The sequence below is a fragment of the Lactuca serriola genome, chromosome 4 (genome assembly GCF_051521515.1).
Source record: "Lactuca serriola cultivar US96UC23 chromosome 4, Lser_US96UC23_V15, whole genome shotgun sequence".
NCBI lineage: Eukaryota > Viridiplantae > Streptophyta > Magnoliopsida > Asterales > Asteraceae > Lactuca > Lactuca serriola.
In genome coordinates, this window is record NC_136411.1 from 229485501 (window position 1) to 229507914 (window position 22414).

Here is a 22414-nt window from a genome sequence, read left to right on the forward strand (position 1 = left end):
AAGGAAGGTGGTAGGTTGAAGAAATGAAGAACACTTGATGTTCTAAGCAAGATCCGATGGAGATTCAAAGGATTTTCGGATGATAGTTGAGAGAGAATAGGGGTTTTCGGCTGAAGAACTTGGGAGCAAAAGTTGTATTTTCGATTAGAAGTGTAGAAGTGAGGAAGTGATTTTGGTCCCTCCCCCCATATGAATAGGATCGAAATCATGATGGGACATGTTCGTTGATTTGTGTACTGAGAGGATAAGTGTCACACCCCTAAACCAGACGGCGAAAACGTATGAGGGTGGTGGACTTCATTTGTAGTATCACAACACATGCATCATAGTAATCAAAGTACAAACAACCATTGCATTTAAATGTAAAAGTATTTACATGTGTTCAATCACTGTATATTGACACCAAAATAGTTATAGCAAAATACAAAAGATATGACTCAAAATGGCTCCATCTTCTCAAAAATCTCGGGGAGTACCTGTTTATTGTTTCCCTGAGAATACAAGTAATTTGAAAAGAGAGTATCAGCATAAAGTTTAGTGAGTGCATAAATATTTATGTTTAAAAGTATGTTTTCTGTTCTTTGAAAATGTAAAATGTTCCCGAAAATCCTATATTTTATGTTGTATATGAAAAGTAGTTTCAATCCCATAAAACCATTGTATTTGTAAACCTATTGTTCTGTATTTGTAGTTTGTAAAAGTGAGTGTCCCTGGCTCCACCAGTTGTTATTGTAAACTGTACTATAAACTGTATTTATGTAAAATAGTACTTTGGAAATATACTCTTGTTTAGTTAATTATACACTAACATACTGTTATTATCTTTTTAATGAGTTATTATAACCATACTGAGACTAGATGGCCTGAAAAAATGATTTGAAGGCGTTAAAAATTGTTGATAACAACTGTCACTCGTAGACGTGTATGCCTGGCTGTAGCTAGCAGTCTGAGTGCGGGGTTGTCAATCCCAATATAGATCTATAAATACTTGTTTCGATCCCCAACTGGAGATTCTGGTTATAATATCAGGACTTTAACTATGTTGTTTAAATGAATAAACAACTTGAACATGTTGTCTCGCAAAAAGCATATAAACGTAATGTGTATAATAAAAACCTAATCATTCTGAAATAAATGATTGATAGTATTTTCCTTATTTAGAATACTCTAAATGTATAGTCCTGTTTAGTTCTGAATCAAAATCTTATTCTTGTACGATAGTATAAATCCATGTTTTTGTAAAATAGTATACTTTAGTATGATTGACTTGTGACTTAGTGTTCTTGAATCATAAAGTATACCTATTATAATTTATATGTACTTTCTGTATTGTTATTAACTGTTCATGAGTGCAACCCCTTGCTCGACATGCTTACAAAGGGTATTGAAATAACCTATATATATATATATATATATATATATATATATATATATATATATATATATATATATATATATATATATATAAGATATATATAACTAAAATTGAAACGACAGTCGGACAAATAACCGATACCTTAAATCCACATCCAAACAAGGAAAAGGAAATAAAGTAAGTTATCAGTCCTAAGTCTTTTAAATCTTATATATATATATATATATATATATATATATATATATATATATATATATATATATGATTTTGGGGGAAAAATATAAGTTTATAAAAGAGTTTAATATTTTGAAATACTTTTGATGATTTAATGTTATTTTATCACAATTTGAAATCATTTGTTTGTAACACAAAATCTTTATGTTAGACTTGTATTCCCCCCTTTAAAATAGTAAAATCTATGTATATACTGGGGGGGGGGGGGGGTATGAACTCACTTGATAGGTTATGAATTGGGTAGCACTTTGTTGTTAGAAAAATAAGGCTTTATTGTTGGAAATCAAGCTTTGCGAGGGTCCGGTTTAGATACCGAAAGACTGTATTTTTGCTGACTCTTGGCGTCTTGGCATGTTATTTGAGTGTTGGATATGATATCGGGGCTTCGGGGGGTGGGGGGGGAGTTGTAAGCAGGTTTATGGGAGTGAAATATGTGAAAAAGGGTGAAAAATGGTGTAAAAGTGGTGTAGGAACTAGAGAATATCGCACCCTTTATATAGGTGCGAGGGTTCGGTCCGAAGAAAGGAGAAGGCGACACATGCTCGGACAGGTGGCGACTTCGGAAGCCAGGGGGCACGCATCAAAAGGAGAAGAGAAGCACACGACGGCCTCGGATGCGCGTCGGAACCAGGTTGGGTGAGACTTTCCAAGAATATCATGCCCTTCCAGGGTGATACCTTTAACAAGACACAATCACCAACCTGGAACTCCAAGGGTTTTCTCCTTTTGTCAGCGTAGATTAATAGTCTATCTCTGGAAGCTTTAAGTCGCTCCTGAATTTGTACGATTTTCTCCGTAGTTTCACGAATGATTTCCGGACCAGTGAGCTAAGAAATAGTAGTACTCCTTGAGAAGGTACTTTCGTGCCTTAATGCAAGAAATGATCTGAAGGTTCATTCCGGGTTTGTCGCCATTGATGATAAGAGTTTCGTTAGTTGGAAAATTCAGGTGAATGGCTCTTTCATAACATAGGATGTCAGCATGGTTAGAGCACAACCAGTCCATACCAATAATGACATCAAAACTTTTGATAGAGACCGACATAAGGTCTATTGGGAAAGAGAAGTCATTCAAGGTAAGGATACATCCTAGGTATATGTCGTTAGCGTAGTCAGATTTCCCATTAGCCATTTCTACCGTGAATGTTTCATTTAGTGGTTGGGAGTTTTGATTTAACAGGTGTTTGAAATTATAGCTCACGAAGCTCTTCTCAGCACCACAGTCAAATAGAATGCATGCATAAGTATTGTTGAGAAGATACATACCCGTGACCACCGCCGGGTCTGCCACAGCTTCTTCGTGACCTATTGCTAGAATTCTCCCAACTTCACTGGCATTTCCAGCTTTTGAACAATCTCTTTAGAAATGCCCAACTTCCCCGCATCCATAACATGCTTGACCTACTACAGCGGCAGGTACTTGGTTGATCGGTTGGGGTGGTGATTTGCAAAATCGGGCAGTATGCCCTTTTCTGTTGTAGTTACGACACTGCATTTCCCGACAATTTTCGTTGTGGTGAAAATTGCACTTGTTGCATTTGGGGAGATTACCAACATAAGGCATAGCTGGTGCAGGATTAGCAGGACCAGCAGCAGATACAGTAGCTGCATGGACCTCCACTAAGTGTTGCTTCTTTGAGGGTTCCTGAGAAGATTTTCCCTTTCTCTTATTCCAGCCTTTCTTCTTGCTGTTGTTGTTGTTATTGTTTGTGACAACCCGAAATTTCTATCTTGTACACCCATTCAACTTAATCAAAGTCAGACTTGTTTCTGCTATCTTTTAGCATTGTCTAGGGTCTGTTTGAGCGTTCTAAGCATAGTACATCCATGGAATAAGTGTTAGGAAGTATTTTCTGAAGTTCAAAACCATCAAACAAGCCATAAACTCAACATCACATGAGTTTACGGCCGTAAACTCATGGCCTTAAGTATGATATTCCTTCCCTTTTCCTCATTATTCACCATTGTTTAGATGATACATCTCCTTAACTAGTATCCCCCTTTAATTTCATCTATGAAATTCATCTTTTGGATTAGATCTTCAAGAACACCAAGAACACACACTAGTTCTTTGGGTCGAAATCAACCCTTTTTGCTTCCATATTGTAAGTATCCTTTTCCTATACTTGCTATCAAGTAGAAGATCTTCATTTACACACTTAAAAGCAACCTTTTCCAAGAACAATGAGAGTTTACGGCCAGGAGCATCTCCCTTGGCCGTTAACCCTTGTTAAGGCTACTAGTTTGGCCATAAACTCTTCTTAAGGATAGGATTGGGTCTAGAACACTTCCTTGAAGCTTGAGAGGACCTTAAAACACCCTTTAGCACAAGACTTCATGAGTTTACGACCATAAACTCATAGGGCCGTAAACCCATTGGCCGTAAACACCTTGGACCGTGAACATCATGGTCGTGAACACCAAGTGTGGCCGTAAACTCCCTTTAAGTGCAATCATATGTGATTGTAGCACTTCCATTCAAGTGTTTCCTAGTCCCTAAGGTGTTTCCTTGCATGATTAGTTGTATAAACACTAATTATATACATATATGTATAATTATATGCTTGATAGGATCTGTTTGTGCCCGAGATTTCACTTAGCACTTAGCATCCTACAATCAATCTTACATTCGCATCACTCACTAAAGGTGAGTGCATACCCCTTAACTTATCTTTTAAATGATTTTAAATGCTTTTATTGATGGGGGGGGGAGGAATACAAGTAGAAACATTATAGTTATTATATCAATCACATGTGATTAATAACTATCAAACAAGTGGATTTTCTTATACATCAAACTGTTTTATCAAGCAAACTCTTCAAAAAATTTTATAAACTAACATCAAGTCATCTGTTACCATTCAAATGGTTAAAACTCTTTATTAAACTCTTTTAAACTAATTTATATTGTCAAAATCATGTCTATATAGATATAGTTATATAAGTAAGATTGAAAGGACTTAGGACTGATAACTCACTTTATTTCTTGTTCCTCGTTTGGTTGTGGACTTAGGGTATCCGGTTATTTGTCCGAATGTCGTTTGAATCTTAGTTATATATTATGTATATATGTATAGATATAAAAGTTCTTACATAAGTTCAGCACCTTTGGGTAGCAAAGGTGTACAAACATACTTAGACATTCAAACAACATTACTAGTAAAGTATAATAGGTATAGTTTAGGGATTTACTACTCACTACTTCTAGTACAATGACACATACAAGAGTCAGTTCATTCATGAGTCAATACAAACTTACTACTATGAGAAACATAAAGAACATACTATGATGAGAAACTCAGAGAACATACACTACACTATACAAAGAGAACATACTATACAATAGAAAAGAGATGACATACAATACAATAAAACATACTATACAAACACTGGAATACTATAACATTAATGTGAGCCACTATTTCATGGCATGACAACTTACCGTTGTGTCACGTTTTGTAACCAGAGTCTCCTGGATGGAGAGCATGAGTTTGTGTATAGATCTATACGTGACTGACCGTCCTACACCTTTTTGCTAGCTATAGTGGGACCAGCAGGTCTACGGGTGATAAATGTCATACCATTTCGACGTCATCGAGCATCGTGTTTTACTAGTCGATCAAATATGGTTACAATCATATCATATTTTTCCTTAATTAACAAACTGGTTTAAGGTAGTTAGTATATTGGTAGTTACTTATATACAATACTACAGTACATCGTTATTTTCCCATTGCATTCACATTGTGATCTTCTCACATAAACGGTAATGTAAACTATATTTTGGTAATGATAGTCATACTTGGGGAAGATACGCACTTTTACAAACAAACAACATGCAGAACATTCGGGCCTTGGTAGAAGGCTAGTTTTTAGTAGAAAATATAGGATTTTCTAGGAGATACAAACATTTACTACAAGCACTTACAAACATTTTCATACAAACAATGAAACTAAAATACTTATGAACTCACCAGCTTTAACGCTGATCTACTCTTTCAAAATAACTTGTATTCTCAGGTCACCAGTAGATAGGTACTGATGACCAGGTATTTGAGAAGATGGAGCTTTCAAGACTCGTCTTTATTTTGATTATCAATTTTTGGTGTCTTATAAACTATACACTTAACACACTTTTATTAAAATTATTATTAATGCAATGGATGATGTTGTTGCTTGTTTACTATTATGCATTGTTGTGATACTATACATGACGTCCTCTGCCCCAGAACGTTTCTGCCTTTCAGGTTTTTGGGTGTGACAGATTGGTATCAGAGCTTTGTTTATAGTGAATCGAGTATATCAACCCATAAAAGATATACAAACTATAAACACAACGGGATTTAAATAATTTGACCAAGATTTTATACTTTTAAATAATAAAATTTTTAACTAAGTATACATACCTGCATTCATACTAAAATCAGTGTCACTAGGGCAGAACAAAAGTATTGCGATTGTTGGACAACACAAGTAGGCTTGGGGACATATGATCAAATCTGGGAGTGATATAGCCTGATCAACTATATCTTTCCGAGACGTGATTAGCATGTGCCTGCGAATGTTTGTGGTGTTGCGGCAAGTTTAAAAACTTACCAACACTACTACAATGAAAACAATAGAACATAACATAAACCTAAAATACTATAGAAGTATTTTGTGTTACTATAATTACTTATATGAGAACTAAAGGTCTTTATTAGTAGGTCAATAGTTGCTTGGTGGATACGCTAAGGTTATATGTGACTAAGGTGTCATAGACTTAGAATCTGTGATCTTTGCTTTATTTCATGTTCCTTGTTTGGTTGTGGATTTGGAGTTAGGGTCACTTATTCGAAGGTCTATCCTGTTTTGATTACATGTAACTAGTATGTACTATGAAAGTATTGAAGTAACTGATAACGATCATCCTATAATTATCTTAATTAGTGCATCTATTTATTATTTCTTTAACCCATATTCTCGCGTAGTTAGTATGGATGGATTTAATCTCCCTAGCGACCCATACTTCCCCAACCCAGGCAATGATGGATGGCTCGACGAGGAGCCAGAAGAGAATCATCCAATCCCTTTGGATGATGACTTTGTAGAGGACTTTCCAGAGGATTCTGACCCTGAACCAAAAGTCAATGATGTACCTCTGGTGGCTCCGATCCCGAATCCTAACGCTCGTCCGGCTTTTCAAGGCCCGACGCCTCTGTGGGCGGAATATTTGGGAGCATGGATCCAGGAGCAGGGTTAGCCTATACCATTCAATGGTGACCGAAGCTTCTACAACCTGAGCGAGGGAGGCTCAGCAGACAGATTCCTGCCCATTCTGGTCCGTATGGTTTCTCGTAATGAGGACCAAGGTAGGACAGCCATCCATCGAATCATGGAGGTTGACGCCAATGCGACAGTTAATAAAGTCCACATCATTCGTCTGGAGGATGCTCGTGTGAGAGCTAAGAGAGACAATAAAGCTCTACAACAATAACTGGCTGCAACTCGGGCTGAAGTCATAGAGCTCCGAGTACGCCAAAGGGTTTATGAGCGACAACTCCTTGATGTGGAACGTCAGCTGGCTGAATTGAGGGTTCGTCCAAGGGGTACCCATCGCCGGTAGAAGACGCTCCACTTATCTTTCTTTTGGGTTAAGAAATAGCCTTCGTATCTATGCTCTAAGTAGCACTTTCCCTTGTAAATGTTCCAATCCATCTAGTACTGTTGCTAGGTCCCTATGTTGTCAAAATTTCCTGATTATGGTTTGATGTAAGACCTACTTCTAGGTCATTTTCCCGAACTTGTTACATCATTAATGCCAATATTATTAACAACCATCAAATCTTTTGGGAAATCCATATTCAAGTAATTTCAAGTTTCTACTGCTAGATCTCTATATCAATCATACTCTCATTTGTTTTGTTGGACTATGGAGAGTTAGTCCATGATCCATTTTCATTATTCTTACAATTGATTCTTACTATCATCTTCATCTTTGTAAACTTTTAGTCGAACTATGCCTCCACAGAGAGTGAGAAGGAGTAACCCTCTGATAACTTCTATGCAACCTCCACCTCCTCCATAATACAATCCGGCGACTATCTAAGCTGCGGTGAATGCGGCTGTTACGGCAGCCCTAGCTCAGTTCAGTGCTAGTGGAACTAGCGGGAGTGGAACAACTGTGCATTCCACTTAAGATGATGCTCCAACGTGCTCTAGGGAGTGCTCGTATAAAGACTTCACCAACTGTAAGCCCATGTCCTTCAATGGGACTGGCGGAATCATTGCCCTCTCGCAATGGTTTGAAAAGACGGAATCGATCTTCGAGATCTATTCCTGTCCGGAAGGAAGCAAAGACAAATTTGCTGCCTGCACCTTCGCAGACAGAGCCCTAACATGGTGGAATAGCCATGTCAAGTCACTAACTCTAATAGTGGCTAATGTTATGGGCAAGGAAGCTCTTAAGGACCTCATGATTGAAGATTACTGCCCGGGGGACGAAGTTCAGAAGCTTGAACAAGAACTCTGGAGCCTGGCCATGAAGGGCTCCGACATAGTGGCCTATATTGCCAGATTCAGCACTCTGGTGGCACTATGTTCGGGAATGGTCCCTACTGAGGGAAAGAAGATATAGAGGTATATCTAGGGGCTGGTGCCTCCATTTCAGGGGAATGTTTTAGCTTCAAACCCCACTACCTTCGATAGTGCTAAGCGATTGGCACAACGGCTCATTGATCATGGAGTCCGTGCCCCAACTACAACAACAACCCTAGCCATCCCAGAACCTTCCAAAGCCGCTCACAGCAAGCGGAAATTCTGGGATAATAAGAGGAAGAACGTGGCGCAGAACTCTGCCAAAAAACAGCAGGTCGTAGCCGTTCATGCTGCGATAACCCCTACTGCTACTAAACTGATGAAGAAGTATGTTGGGAGCTCTCCAAAGTGCAACTTCCACCACAAAGGACTCTGCCGGGACATGCAGTGCACTAACTGCAACATGAAATGGCACACTGCCCGTTTCTGCAAAGCTCCGACAAGGCCGATCAACCAAGTCCCTAGAGTTGGTGTGGACCAGGCTTGCTACGGATGTGGCGAGGTGGGTCACTATAAAAGGAACTACCCGAAGGCAGGGAACACTGGCGGAGTGGGAAGAGTTTTGGCTATAGGCCACGAGGAAGCGGTTACCGACCCTATACTGGTCATTGGTATGTTTCTCCTCGATAACTCATATACATGCATACTGTTTGATAGTGGAGCGGAGAGGAGTTTCATGAACCAAAAATTTGCTCACTTACTTAAGCAAATATCACGTGCACTTAAAGAACCGTTCATTATAGAAATGGCTAATGGAAAGACTGAGAGCACTAGCAATATATACATAGGATGTAGTCTAACTCTAGATAGCCATTGATTTTCAATCGACCTCTTGCCGGTCTCAATTAAAAGTTTCAACGTCATTATCGGCATGGACTGGTTGAGTCTACATCGTGCCGACATCATATGTTATGAAAAGGCCATTCGCCTTAATCTGCAGTCTAGCGAAACTCTAGTTGTCTATGGCGACAAACCCGACACGAACCTTCGTATCATCTCGAGTATTCAAGCCCAGAAGTACTTGCAAAAGGAATGTCGCGCATTCCTTGCTCATGTTGTTGATGTGAGCCAAGAAGTGAAGGACTTAAAGAACATCGCAGTGGTAAGCGATTTTCCCGACATCTTTCCAGAAGAACTACCAGGATTACCCCCACAGCGTCAAGTCGAGTTCAGAATAGACTTAGTTCCAGGAGCTACCCCTGTAGCCAAATTGCCCTATCGTCTAGCACCAACAGAGATGCAGGAGCTATCCGGTCAACTTAACGAATTGCTCAGCAAGGGCTTTATTAGACCAAGCTTTTCACCTTGGGGAGCACCGGTCTTATTCGTGAAGAAGAAATACATATCGTTTCGTTTGTGCATCGACTATAGAGAACTAAACAAGCTTACCATCAAGAATCGTTTCCTTCTCTCTCTTGCATAAGCGATTTGTTCGACCAACTGCAAGGGGCGAATTACTTTTCAAAGATAGATCTGAGATCTGTGTATCACCTGTTACAAGTGCTTGTGGAGGATGTTCCGAAGACAACCTTCTGAACTCGTTATAGACACTACGAGTTTGTTGTGATGCCATTCGGATTTACTAATGTGCCCGCAGTGTTCATGGACTTAATGAATAGGGTATTCCAGCCTTACTTGGATCAGTTCATCATTGTATTCATTGATGACATACTTATCTACTCTTGTAGTAAGGATGACCATAGTAAGCGTCTGCATCAGATCTTGGAAACATTACGATCAGAGAAGCTCTACACGAAGTTCTACAAATACGAGTTTTGGATTCTTTGTTAGTGAAGGGGGAATTCATGTGGACCCTTCCAAAATAAAGGCCATTGAGAACTGGTCAACACCGAAGACGCCTATATAAATTCGCCAATTTCTAGGCCTCGATGGCTACTATCGTAGGTTCATTCAGAACTTCTCTAGGATTGCGAAGCCACTTACTACATTGACCTAGAAAGGTGTGGCCTTTGACTAGGAAGAGAAACTAGAGAAGACATTCCAAACGCTAAAACGAGCCTTATGCACCGCACCGATACTATCCCTCCCAGAAGAGATAGAAGACTTCATGGTTTATTACGATGCATCCAACTAAGGACTCGGTTGTGTTCTCATGCAATGAGGTAAGGTCATCGCCTATGCCTTAAGCCAACTAAAGACACACGAGGTCAACTACACCATACATGATCTTGAGTTAGGAGCAGTTGTGTTTGCTTTGAAGATCTAGAGACACTACCTGTATGATACGAAAAGCACTATCTTTACAGATCACAAAAGCCTTCAACATATATTCGACCAGAAAGTGCTCAATATGAGGCAACGATGGTGGGTCGAGCTACTCAATGACTACAAATGTGAAATTTGTTATCATCCCGATAAAGCCAACATAGTAGCTGACGCCCTAAGTTGGAAAGAATACTCTGGTCGTAGAGTCAAATCATTGACTATGACTATCCATTCACATCTGTCCATACAAATTAAGAAGGCTCAACTCGAAGCCTTAAAACCTGAAAATGTGGCGGGTGAATCCCTGAGAGGGTTGAATAAGAGCTTGGAAGTCAAGGGTGGTGGAGCCTTATATCTCCTGGATCGAATCTGGACACCGAAGCTCGACGGCTTCAGAGACTTGGTCATGACAGAAGCGCACAACACTCGATATTCCGTCCACCCAGGTTCGGATAATATGTATCAGGATCTTAAAAAGCTATACTGGTGGCCTAACATGAAAGTAGAGATTGCTACCTTCGTGAGTAAATGCCTTACTTGCGCCAACGTTAAGTTCGAATACCAGAAACCATCAGTTTTACTTCAACAACCGAAGATACCTGAGTGGAAGTGGGAGCGGATCACGATGGACTTCATAACCAAATTGACCAAGACAACGAGTGGTCTCGATACCATATGGGTGATCGTAGACAGGTTAACCAAGTCCGCACACTTCCTACCCATCAAAGAGACTGACAAGATGGAGAAACTAACTAGAACCCACATTAGGGAGATCGTGCGACTGCATGGTGTTCCCATATCCATTATCTCTGATAGAGATAGTAGATTCACTTCAAGGTTCTGGCAGTCGCTACAAAATTCCCTAGGAACTAGGTTGGACATGAGTACAGCCTACCATCCGCAAATGGACAAACAAAGTGAGAGGACTATTCAAACCTTAGAAGATATGTTGCAAGCCTGTGTGATTGACTTTGGAAGGGCATGGGATATTCATCTACCCCTTGTCGAGTTCTCCTATAATAATAATTATCACACGAGCATAAAGGTTGCTCCATTTGAAGCCCTCTATGGCCGAAAGTGCAGATCCCCTCTATGATGGGCTGAGGTGGGTGACACCCTGTTAGCTAATGGACGCGTTCCTGACAGTACTCTTATAGGTCCGGAAATCATTCGGGAAACAACAAAGAAGATCGTTCAAATCCGTGAATGATTGAAAGCCTCTAGAGACCGACAGAAAAGCTACGTAGAAAAGAGAAGGAAGCCTTTGGAATTCCAGGTTAGCGACCATGTTCTATTGAAGGTCTCACCCTGGAAGGGTTTGATATGCTTCGAAAATCGTGGAAAGCTAAATCCAAGATACGTAAGGCCTTTCGAGATTATCGCTAAAATCAGCCATGTAGCTTACAAACTCAAACTACCTCGCGAACTTAGTAACATACATTCTACCTTCCACGTCTCAAACTTGAAAAAGTGTCTGTCCGACGAGACTCTTGTAATTCCACTCGATGAGATCGAGATCAACGAGAGCCTAAACTTCATGGAAGAACCAGTAGAGATCATGGACCGAGAGGTCAAGCAAACCATCGTATCCCGATAGGAAAGGCTCGCTGGAATGCCAAGCGAGGACCTGAATTCACTTGGGAGCGCAAGGATCAAATGAAACTGAAATATCCTCATCTTTTCGCTAAATAATTTGTAATTGCTTAAACTCTAATTTCGGGATGAAATTCTCTCTAATGGGGGGATGATGTGACAACCCGAAATTTGTATCTTGTACACCCATTCAACTTAATCAAAGTTAGACTTGTTTATGCTATCTTTTAGCATTGTCTAGGGTCTGTTTGAGCGTTCTAATCCAAGTACATCCATGGAATGAGTGTTAGGAAGTATTTCTGAAGTTCAAAACCATCAAACAAGCCATAAACTCCACATCACATGAGTTTACGGCCGTAAACTTAAGGTGGCGGTAAAATCATGGCCTTAAGTATGATATTTCGTCCCTTTTCCTCATTATTCACCATTTGAAGTCAAGAAACTCGAATTCTCTCTCAAGTATCATAAGGATCTTCATTTTTATCTTTGAAAATGTAAGTGTTTCATCCATTGTTTAGATGATACATCTCCTTAACTAGTATCCCCCTTTAATTTCATCTATGAAATTCATCTTTTGGATTAGATCTTCAAGAACACCAAGAACACACACTAGTTCTTTGGGTCGAAATCAACCCTTTTTGCTTCCATATTGTAAGTATCCTTTTCCTATACTTGCTATCAAGTAGAAGATCTTCATTTACACACTTAAAAGCAACCTTTTCCAAGAACAATGAGAGTTTACGGCCAAAAGCATCTCCCTTCGCCGTAAACCCTTGTTAAGGCTACTAGTTTGGCCATCTAGGATTGGGTCTAGAACACTTCCTTGAAGCTTGATAGGACCATAAAACACCCTTTAGCACAAGACTTCATGAGTTTACGACCGTAAACTCATAGGGTCGTAAACCCTTTGGCCGAAAACACCTTGGGTCATGAACATCATGGCCGTGAACACCAAGTGTGGCCGTAAACTCCCTTTAACTGCAATCACATGTGATTGTAGCACTTCCATTCAAGTGTTTCTTTGTCCCTAAGGTGTTTCCTTGCATGATTAATTGTATAAACACGAAACATATACATATATGTATCATTATATGCATGATAGGATCCGTTTGTGCCCGAGATTTCACTTAGCACTCAAAATCTTACAATTGATCATACATTCGCATCACTCACTACAGGTGAGTTCATACCCCTTAAATTATCTTTTAAATGATTTTAAATGCTTTTATGGGGGGGGGGCAGGAATACAAGTAGAAACATTATAGTTATTATATCAATCACATGTGATTAATAACTAACAAACAAGTGGATTTTCTTATACATCAAACTGTTTTATCAAGAAAACTCTTCAAAACATTTTATAAACTGACATCAAGTCATCTGTTACCATTCAAATGGTTAAAACTCTTTTAAACTTATTTATATTGTCAAAATCATGTTCTATATAGATATAGTTATATAAGTAAGATTTAAAGGACTTAGGGCTGATAACTCACTTTATTTCATGTTCCTTGTTTGGTTGTGGACTTAGGGTATCTAGTTATTTGTCTGAGTGTCGTTTGAATCTTAGTTATATATTATGTATATATGTATAGATATAAAGTTCTCACATTAGTTCAGCGCCTTTGGGTAGCAAAGGTGTACAAACATACTTAGACATTCAAACAACATTACTAGTAAACTATAATAGGTATAGTTTAGGGATTTACTACTCACTACTTCTAGTACAATCAAACATACAAGAGTCAGTTTATTCATGAGTCAATACAAACATACTATTATGAGAAATAGAAAGAACATAGTATGATGAGAAACTAAGAGAACATACACTACACTATACAAAGAGAACATACTTAATGTGCACGGAAGTACCCACTAATTTTAATATTTATAACCTAACAAACTTAGACTAACTATACAAAGAGAGCATAATTAATGTGCACGGAAAGGATATGTCCCTTCAGCTCGAATGTGGCAGTGGCATGGATTGCAGGTTGTACTAAGTCTGGACCAACATCATCTCAAATTCTTTTTCTGTAAGCTCCCATGGACATTTCTTCAATATTTGCCATCTCGTTCCTTGGCTCGTTCTCGGGTTCGCTCGTATGTTCTTCAAATTCAGGCTCGGTATCATATTCGGATTCGGTTTGGACGGGTATTTGATCCAAGTGTAAAAGCTTGCTCTTGTTCTTTGAGGATGAACTTGACTCCCCTGTTTTCTTCCCCGATTTCTTTGAGAACACTGATTTGAATTCTTGTAAGGGCGTCTTCTTCTTGTAAATTGCAGACTCGGGATCTTCAAGCGGTATTACCAAAGGGGTGTTAGAGCCTCTAGTCATGAACTCCTGCAAACTAAACAACAAGGATAAAAACGTAAAACCGTACTAAGAAAAATAAACTGAAAACTACAAAAAAACTAAAATCACAGTTCTCACATCGTGAATCTATATACTCACGTCGTGAGTTCTGTAATAAAAAAAAATTAATCAAACCTTCTTAGAAACGAAAAACTAAGTGAATTAAAAAATGAAAACAGAGAATAAAAACTAATGCTAAAAAAACTTTTGCTGGAAAATTAACTTTTTGCAGGTTTTACCCCACAAAAAGTGTCGATTAACTTCAAGCAAATAAATAATAAACTAAGTCGTTCCTCGGCAACGGCGCCAAAAACTTAATGTGCACGGAATTACCCACTAATTTTAATATTTATAACCTAACAAAGTTAGACTAACTATGCACTTATAGGAAGTGTACCTAGTCAAATTACAGTATAGCATAGGTAAGTCGGGTGTCGATCACAGGGAACGGTGTTATCAATTACTTTATTTACTACTAAATTAATCTAATTATTAAGAAGCTAAAAGGGTTTTTTTATCTAATTTTGCAAGTTTAGATGAACTTAATTCTTTAACAATAACTTAATCAATAAACAAAACACTTCTGTTAGTTCGAATCCACTTTCACTCAATGGTTATACATTAGCTATAACTATTACTATTGGTGACCAATTAAGATAGTATTAGTAATTTAGTTCTAAATTTACTAATTATTAATCAATTCGTGTAATTCTATTTATGTTCATACAATAGTTAACACATAACCAATTATTAAATAAGATTGGAGCCATGAAGATTGATTAATCAAAACACAATTACAGTCATAATATGAGTTCTCTAACACAACTTAATTTAATTTTTCAATTACTAATATAAGATTGGTTTGATCTTAGCTCCAATAACTAGTGTTCACTATATTATTAGGTATTCAAGTTCATGCATAATTGTGTTCACTAACTGCACAGAAAAGGAATTCAAAGTAATCAAATAACTAATTCAAGCATGCTAGGTAAAATTAATAAACACAAGCATATCACCAACAATTAAAGTTAAATCTAATGCATTAAAACCATGAGTTCCAACTTCATCTAGCTAACTGAAGTAGCTAGATTTAGCTGGACATATTAACAGCTAAAAAAACGATTACTATAATCCAAAACATGTTAAAGTGTACCAAACTATGAATCAACTTATGTACTTCTACTTCCTTGGTGTTGAAACCAGCTTCCAGGTCTTCTTCTCCTCTGAATTTTCGTCTCCAGGAACCCCTCTCAGCTACCAAAAAAATCTCCTCTTTGTAATGGCCAAGAATATATATATATATATATATATATATATATATATTCTTAAAAATCCCATGCCACGTCATGGTTATCCCTGCCACATCGTGGTTATCAAGTTATCCGTATCGGGCAAGGACTCCTTCTTCACATAATCTTTTCTTCTAGAATACTCATGCCACATCGTGGTTGTCTCTGCCACGTCGTGGTTTTGGTAATTTCCGTGATCTTCTTTACCTTTTGTACTCCAAGCCTCCAATGTTCCATAAACTGTCACTTTTGGTCCCTCTCTTCAAAAATGCTTTATTTTGGCTGCAAATAATATTTTATCCTTATAAGTATCAAAATTTTAGATAAATGACCAATATATATATATATATATATATATATATATATATATATAAATGTACTTAAATATTGCCTTAAAATATGCATAAATTTGGCAATATCAAAATACCCCACACTTAGGCTTTGCTTGCCCTCAAGCAAATCTACTTATTTAAACTCCAACCTTCATCACTAGCATTTCATAAAACAATCCAATTCCAGCTCAGCCATTATGCCAAGACCTCAACGAATGCATTTGTGTCTAAGTTTTTCCTAAAATACCCCCCATAATTTAAATACTCACAATCTTCATAAACACTCGCCCACTTCTTCCGAACAATGCTCATTTTATGCATCCCTCCGAATCCATCCACATAAAAACTCCTAACCTCAATGTATTTTTGGTTGAGCAACCCAAGCATACATAATCTAGACAATTACAATTTATGATTCCACTATGGAGCCCTTTTGGAATTCCTCACTTCTTTGATATTTGATCTTCTATTTTTGGGTATCTTCAACTTCTGAATTTCTTTGGAATTTTGGTTTTTTGTTCTTCATACTTTGACTTTGATGCTCCAAAAATTCTTCAAACTTTTCTTGTAATTCTCTCTCTCTCTCTCTCTCTCTCTCTCTCTCTCTCTCTCTCTCTTTTTAACATGTAACTCACTTTTTTTCACTCAAAACCCTACATGCTTAAGCAGGGGCGCTCAACTTCAACCTTTATTGGTTAAAGATAATAATTTTCCTAGATACATTTCTGGTACACGATGCTAAACATATTGCATCCTTCAAACTAAGCAAGGTCGTGTTTTTGTTCCATGATTTCACTAAAATAAGGGAGGCTACAAATGCACTATAACGTGTATTGGCTCAACTAAACATTTGAGCTCTTATCGGATCATCCCATATAACACTGGCATCTACAGTTCAAATTATTATTACTAGATTTAATTATTAAAAATTTCCAAATTTCAAAATTTTACCATTATCTAGCAATTTACTTTTTCTACCCCCTACCCCACACTTATTTCATACAATGCCCTCATTGTATGCTTAAAATAATATAAAAATTAAGAGAAGGGAGAAAAAGGAACAGACTCCGCTGGGATAGTGGCGTGATCATCTCCAAAAGTGCGGATGGAATGTGCATCTCGAACATGGACCTCTCCAAAAGATGAACTTGGGGTTGAACTGGATTATAATATAAATAAGCCACGAACACGACTCGAAACTTCAATTCTTCAATAAAAGTGGGTGCAAATATGTAGAAAAATGTGGGAAAGAATACACCACATTATATGTAGGAGGAAACGAGGCAAAATAGTCTTCATAATGATCCCAAGAAGAAACATGACAAGCCTCAAGGTAAAACACACTAAGGATCTTCAAGATGAATATAAAATCAGAAACCACGTCGTGGTGCAGAATACCACGTCGTGAAAACTGGACTTCATAAAAAAAATTCCTCATTGCTTTATTCATCCTAGCAGCTTGACCAATGTCTTAATGGGTTAAGACTCTTCTATGTAAAGATACTTTTCTAACGTTATCCTCTCTCCCTTCAACGTACCCCACACTTATTTTTAATTGTGGGTTTTGACTTATGATTTTAGACCTTAACCGACCCTCGATTTGACTAGACAAACACGACTCTCGACATAGCCTTACGTCCTTCTGAAAATTCCAACGCTAATCTGAAAAAGGAAGAACCCAATAGAAAGAAAAGAGAAACATAATAGTGTAACAAAGTCCAAATTCAAACATAAAATAACACTACTTAAAATAAATTAAAAAAAACTAAATAAAACTAAATAAAGAAGACATCAATCATCATCTTCTCGCCCCTGCACTCCACTCGGTCCTTCCCCATCATTTCGCAAATTCCAAAGCTCCTCCCATGTTGGATAATAAGGGTAATGAGGTGGCATAGATGGTGGTCGAGTCACACCCAAATGTGAATAAATACCCTCAACCAACTGGGTATGATAAATAGCATTCCCCCGGAGGTTATCCAAATAGGTTCCCACCCGACTCTGAAAAGGGTCAGTGGGTACTCCTTGTACATGCTGTCGAACAACACGCTCTCTCTCCATCTCTCCCCGAGCTCGAACATTTCTACGCCGAGGTCTAGCTGGTGGTTGTTGCTCTGGTTGCGCCTCCTCCTGCTCCCTATCTACCGGTGGTATAACAAACCCGCCCCCGACATTGACTACGACCCGCATAAGCCCCATAACTTGACGCGACAATTCATTATCGGGAAAACATGTTAGATTTCGCATAAACTCTGGAGACAAAATATCATATGAACGAGCAAGACGGGTGACCAAATGTCCTCCCGTGATTGGACTCCCTTGCCGAGAACTAACAGCTTTCCTACTCATGAACCTTGCAAGCATGTACGGCAAGTCACAACAAACTCCGGGAGTAATGATACTCCATAAAAAGAACAAATTCTGAATTGAAACTTTGTCACCATGATGCCTGTGGTTAATGGAGAAGGTAATAAGGCGATGCAGGAAACGGTATACAGGGCTTCGAATTTGCGACTCACTAGAATCACAAGCATTGTACTCGTGATTGGAAATAGTTCTCGAAAAGTGAACATCCAATAGGCTGGAAGTAAAATCCCGAGCACACCCAAGTAAGAATGGTACAAAGAACGGAGATTGGGTTTCTATTTCAATATAAAGTCCCATTCGCCAAGCAAACTCTCAAAGGTTGCACTCCCGATAAACTCTGCCTAAACGGAAAATCAGTGCCCTGTTATAGTCAAAGTCGACAGTCCTCTCTTCAAAACCAACCGTAGCAAAGAACTCTACGGACAATTCCCGGTAAACGGGTTCTTGGATGGCAAAAAGATTCCTCCACCTGTGACAAGTAAAAGTAAAATCTAACCCCTCATACACTTTTGTCCAGTAACGTTCCAAGTCAGAGACCAGACCCACTTCACCCAACCATCCCCAATCTACAATGGGCGCGATTGCAAATTCTATATTATATAACCACCCCAATCGGTTCTCGTACGTAGTCAATAAATCCCGAGAAATATTTTGAGGAAATCGATATAGAGGATGAATGCTTGCCAAATTAATTTGGGCATCTTCCTGTGGAGCATTGTGTCTTGGAGCCATTCCTGAAAAGAAAAGAAAACCAAAAGAAACAAAACACCCAAAGTAAAAAAAATAAAACAGTTTATGCTTGACCAGGAACCACATCGTGGCTAATAACGCCACATCGTGGTTTCTGAATCGTGACGTGGTGCGCAGATCGACTTCACATACTCAATTTTAGCCAAAATTAACAGTTGGGGTTTGTTCCTAATGATAATCTAAGGTATGTAAACTAAAATACATTAACCAATTTCATCCAAATTCGGAATTTTGTTTTACACATAACCCTAACTATAAAAATGTGTAAATTGAAAGTACCATCTGCAATGAATGGGTGAAACACATACCGTATGGAGTTAAAGGACAAGAAATGCGAGAAAAATTTATCGGCTGTGGGGCACTTGGTCTCCGTTCGTGAGGCAGCAACAAATGAGAAAAAATTTAGTGGTCAACAAGTTAAAGAACTGGTCCCCCCCCCCTTTTTGTTTTTTTTAAAGGCCACGTCGTGGCTGATAATGCCACGTCGTGGGTTTTAAAAGAACCTCATATGTTACACTTTTCATATTATCCTCGTAATTACCTGGAACCACGACGTGGTATTGCCCCACCACGACGTGACTTTTGTCTGGACACAAAAAATGAGTAAAATAACGAGTTTATCTATTTACTTTGTATTCCATTTATTAATTAAAGCACCCCACAGCTAATTCTTACTAAGTATTAATTATTAGACGATAAGTTGATATCTTTCCTAATTAAAAATCAATAATTAAAAAAAATGCAAACCAAGCTCGAGTTGCCTCCCGAGAAGCGCTTCTTTTTTATGGAGTCATGAGCTGGACTCCGTGCCTCCTACGTTGAGTCCTCTGAAGAATCCACCACTAGGATCTTTTGTTCCTTGAAACACTTTTTGTAAGCTTGAACTCGTCTTTTGTATGCCTTTTTCGAATTTTACTTTTTAGCTTTGACCTCGTCTTCATCAAGCTTGCGTTTGGTCCCTTTAGTCTCTTCCATGCACTTCATAGAATTCTTTCCTTCTTTCACCACTGGCTTTGTCACCTTTGCAGTAACCTCCTCTTCATCACTTGTCATCTCATCATCTTCCTTGCTCACCCAAGAAGGTGGACTCTTGTAAGCAATGACTTCAACTAAACATGAAACAGACGCTCTTGGTTTTGTTCTTTTAACTTGATGAATTGTTTTGATTTCCTCTTCCATGAGTTTCTCTAATTCTTCAAGTTCATTGTTTTCATCAACGGTGAACACCTCTTCTTGAGCATGATACTCTTGAAAGCCATCTTTTATCCCAAAAATTTCCTTTTCATCAACAACCCTCAAAGTGAGTTTAGACTCGCGAATATCAATAAGAGCTCCAACAGTGTTTAACAGCGGCTGACCAAGAATAATTGGTGCATCAGGATCTTCCTTCATGTCCAATACCACAAAGTCTATTGGAAAAACGAATTTCCCAATTTTCACTAAAATATCTTCCACAATGCCCCGGGGTTGCGTCACTGAACGGTTCGCAATGTGAATAGTCATTCTTGTAGCCTTCAACTTCTTAATATCCAACTTCTGATAAAATGAATAAGGCATCAAATTAATTCTAACCCCAAAATCGGCTAAAGCATCAACCTTCATGTTGTTAACCAACTCACATGGAAGAGTAAGGCATCCAGGATCCCCCATCTTTTTAGGTATCACAACCCTTGAACGTTGCTCACTTAGAATAACTCTAGAATTCTTCTTTAGTTGCTGCCGAGTGGCTAACAGGTCTTGTAAGAACTTCGCATATTCTGGAATTTTTGCAATTGACTCAATAAAAGGAATGTTAATAGGAATACCCTTTATTTGTTGGATAAATTCCAGATGTTCCCTTTCCAGTGGACTGAGATGCGCTCGAGACGGGAATGGTAAAGGTGGTCTGTAAAACAAGACAGGCTCAGAAACTTTCTGTTCGGACAGGGGCCACAACGTGGCCCGATAAGTGCCACGTCGTGGTGCAGGTGTTTCAGCAGCAATTTCATTTTCGAGCTTTGGCTTTTTCTGCTTTGGATCGGGCTGTTGTGGTTCTTATTCTAATGCTTATAGGAACTCAGAGATTGCCTCTTCTTCAGTATGTATGGCCATTATGTGAGATTGAGTCTTGTTTTCAGGATTTTTCGGGGACAACTTCTAATGAACCAAAGTGGTTAGTTGGCCAAGTTGCATTTCAAGATTATTGATGGAGGCTTGTTGATTTTTTATCAAAGCTTGTTGTTCTATCATCAATGCGTGATGATTATTTATCAAAGTTCTTTTTTCATCAATAGCAGAATCAGCAGCCTCGTGTCTCTTTTCTGAAGCTTCCATAAACTTAACTAACATGTTCTCTAGATCGGGTTTTTTCTCAATTGGTGGTTGTTCTTTTTGGTAGAAGCCTCTGCCAGTTTGTCTATATTTTTCTTCCTTTTGCTTCTTGTATTCATCATAAGGGAGCCACTCTTTCTTTGGTTTCCTCTAATCTTCATCATACTTGTCCCCACTCGAATAGCAAACTTGGGCATTCTTGTTTGCATATTCGTCCAAGTTGCAATCTTTTGTAAAATGTGGACCACTACATCTCTCACAACCAACTCTAATTGCATGAATTGATTGGTCCATTTGTGTCAATCTCCTCTCCATAGTGTTAAGCATTGCCATCACCGTAGCCATCTCTTCAGGTTATGCACCCCCCAACTCCTTTAATGCCTTCATTCCTTGGATTATGATATTCACGGGAGTGTTTTGCGAATTCTTCAATTGATTCCTTGACTTCGCCCGGATTTTTCTTTGTAAGTGGTCCTTGAGAATCAAGGAGTTGTCTTGTCATTACATTTACCCCGTCATAAAATATTGACACCTCTTGTTGAATGTTAAGGTCATGTTAAGGACAATTCCTTAACAACCCCTTGTAACGTTCCCACGCTTCATAAAGTGACTCTCCTGGGTTTTGCTCAAAGTTGGCTATTGCCTTTTAAAGTTTAGCAATCTTGGATGGTGGACATAATTGGTCTAGAAACTACTCACGCATTTGAGCCCAAGTAGTTACTGTACCGGGTGGGAGTGCTTTTAACCAATCCTTTGCAGCTCCTTTAAAGGTAACGGGAAGCATCCTTAGCAAAACGGTGTCTCTGTTAACATTTGGGACATTGAAGTAATCGGCAATGTCATTCACTTCATCTAAGTGTTTGAGCGCATCCTCATGATCCTTTCCATAGAATGGGATATCCTTTAGTTTGGAAAGGATATGTCCCTTCAGCTCGAATGTGGCAGTGGCAGGGATTGCAGGTTGTACTAAGCCTGGACCAACATCATCTCAAATTATTTTTCTGTA

The 22414-nt window shown here is 38.6% G+C and overlaps 1 non-coding gene across 1 annotated transcript; it reads left to right on the top strand.

The window, feature by feature from the left end:
• Positions 1–21956: 21956 nt before the first annotated feature.
• Positions 21957–22063, top strand: LOC145103576 (small nucleolar RNA R71). Its single transcript, XR_013706660.1, has one exon. It is a non-coding gene; the product is annotated as a small nucleolar RNA R71 (small nucleolar RNA).
• Positions 22064–22414: the final 351 nt, after the last annotated feature.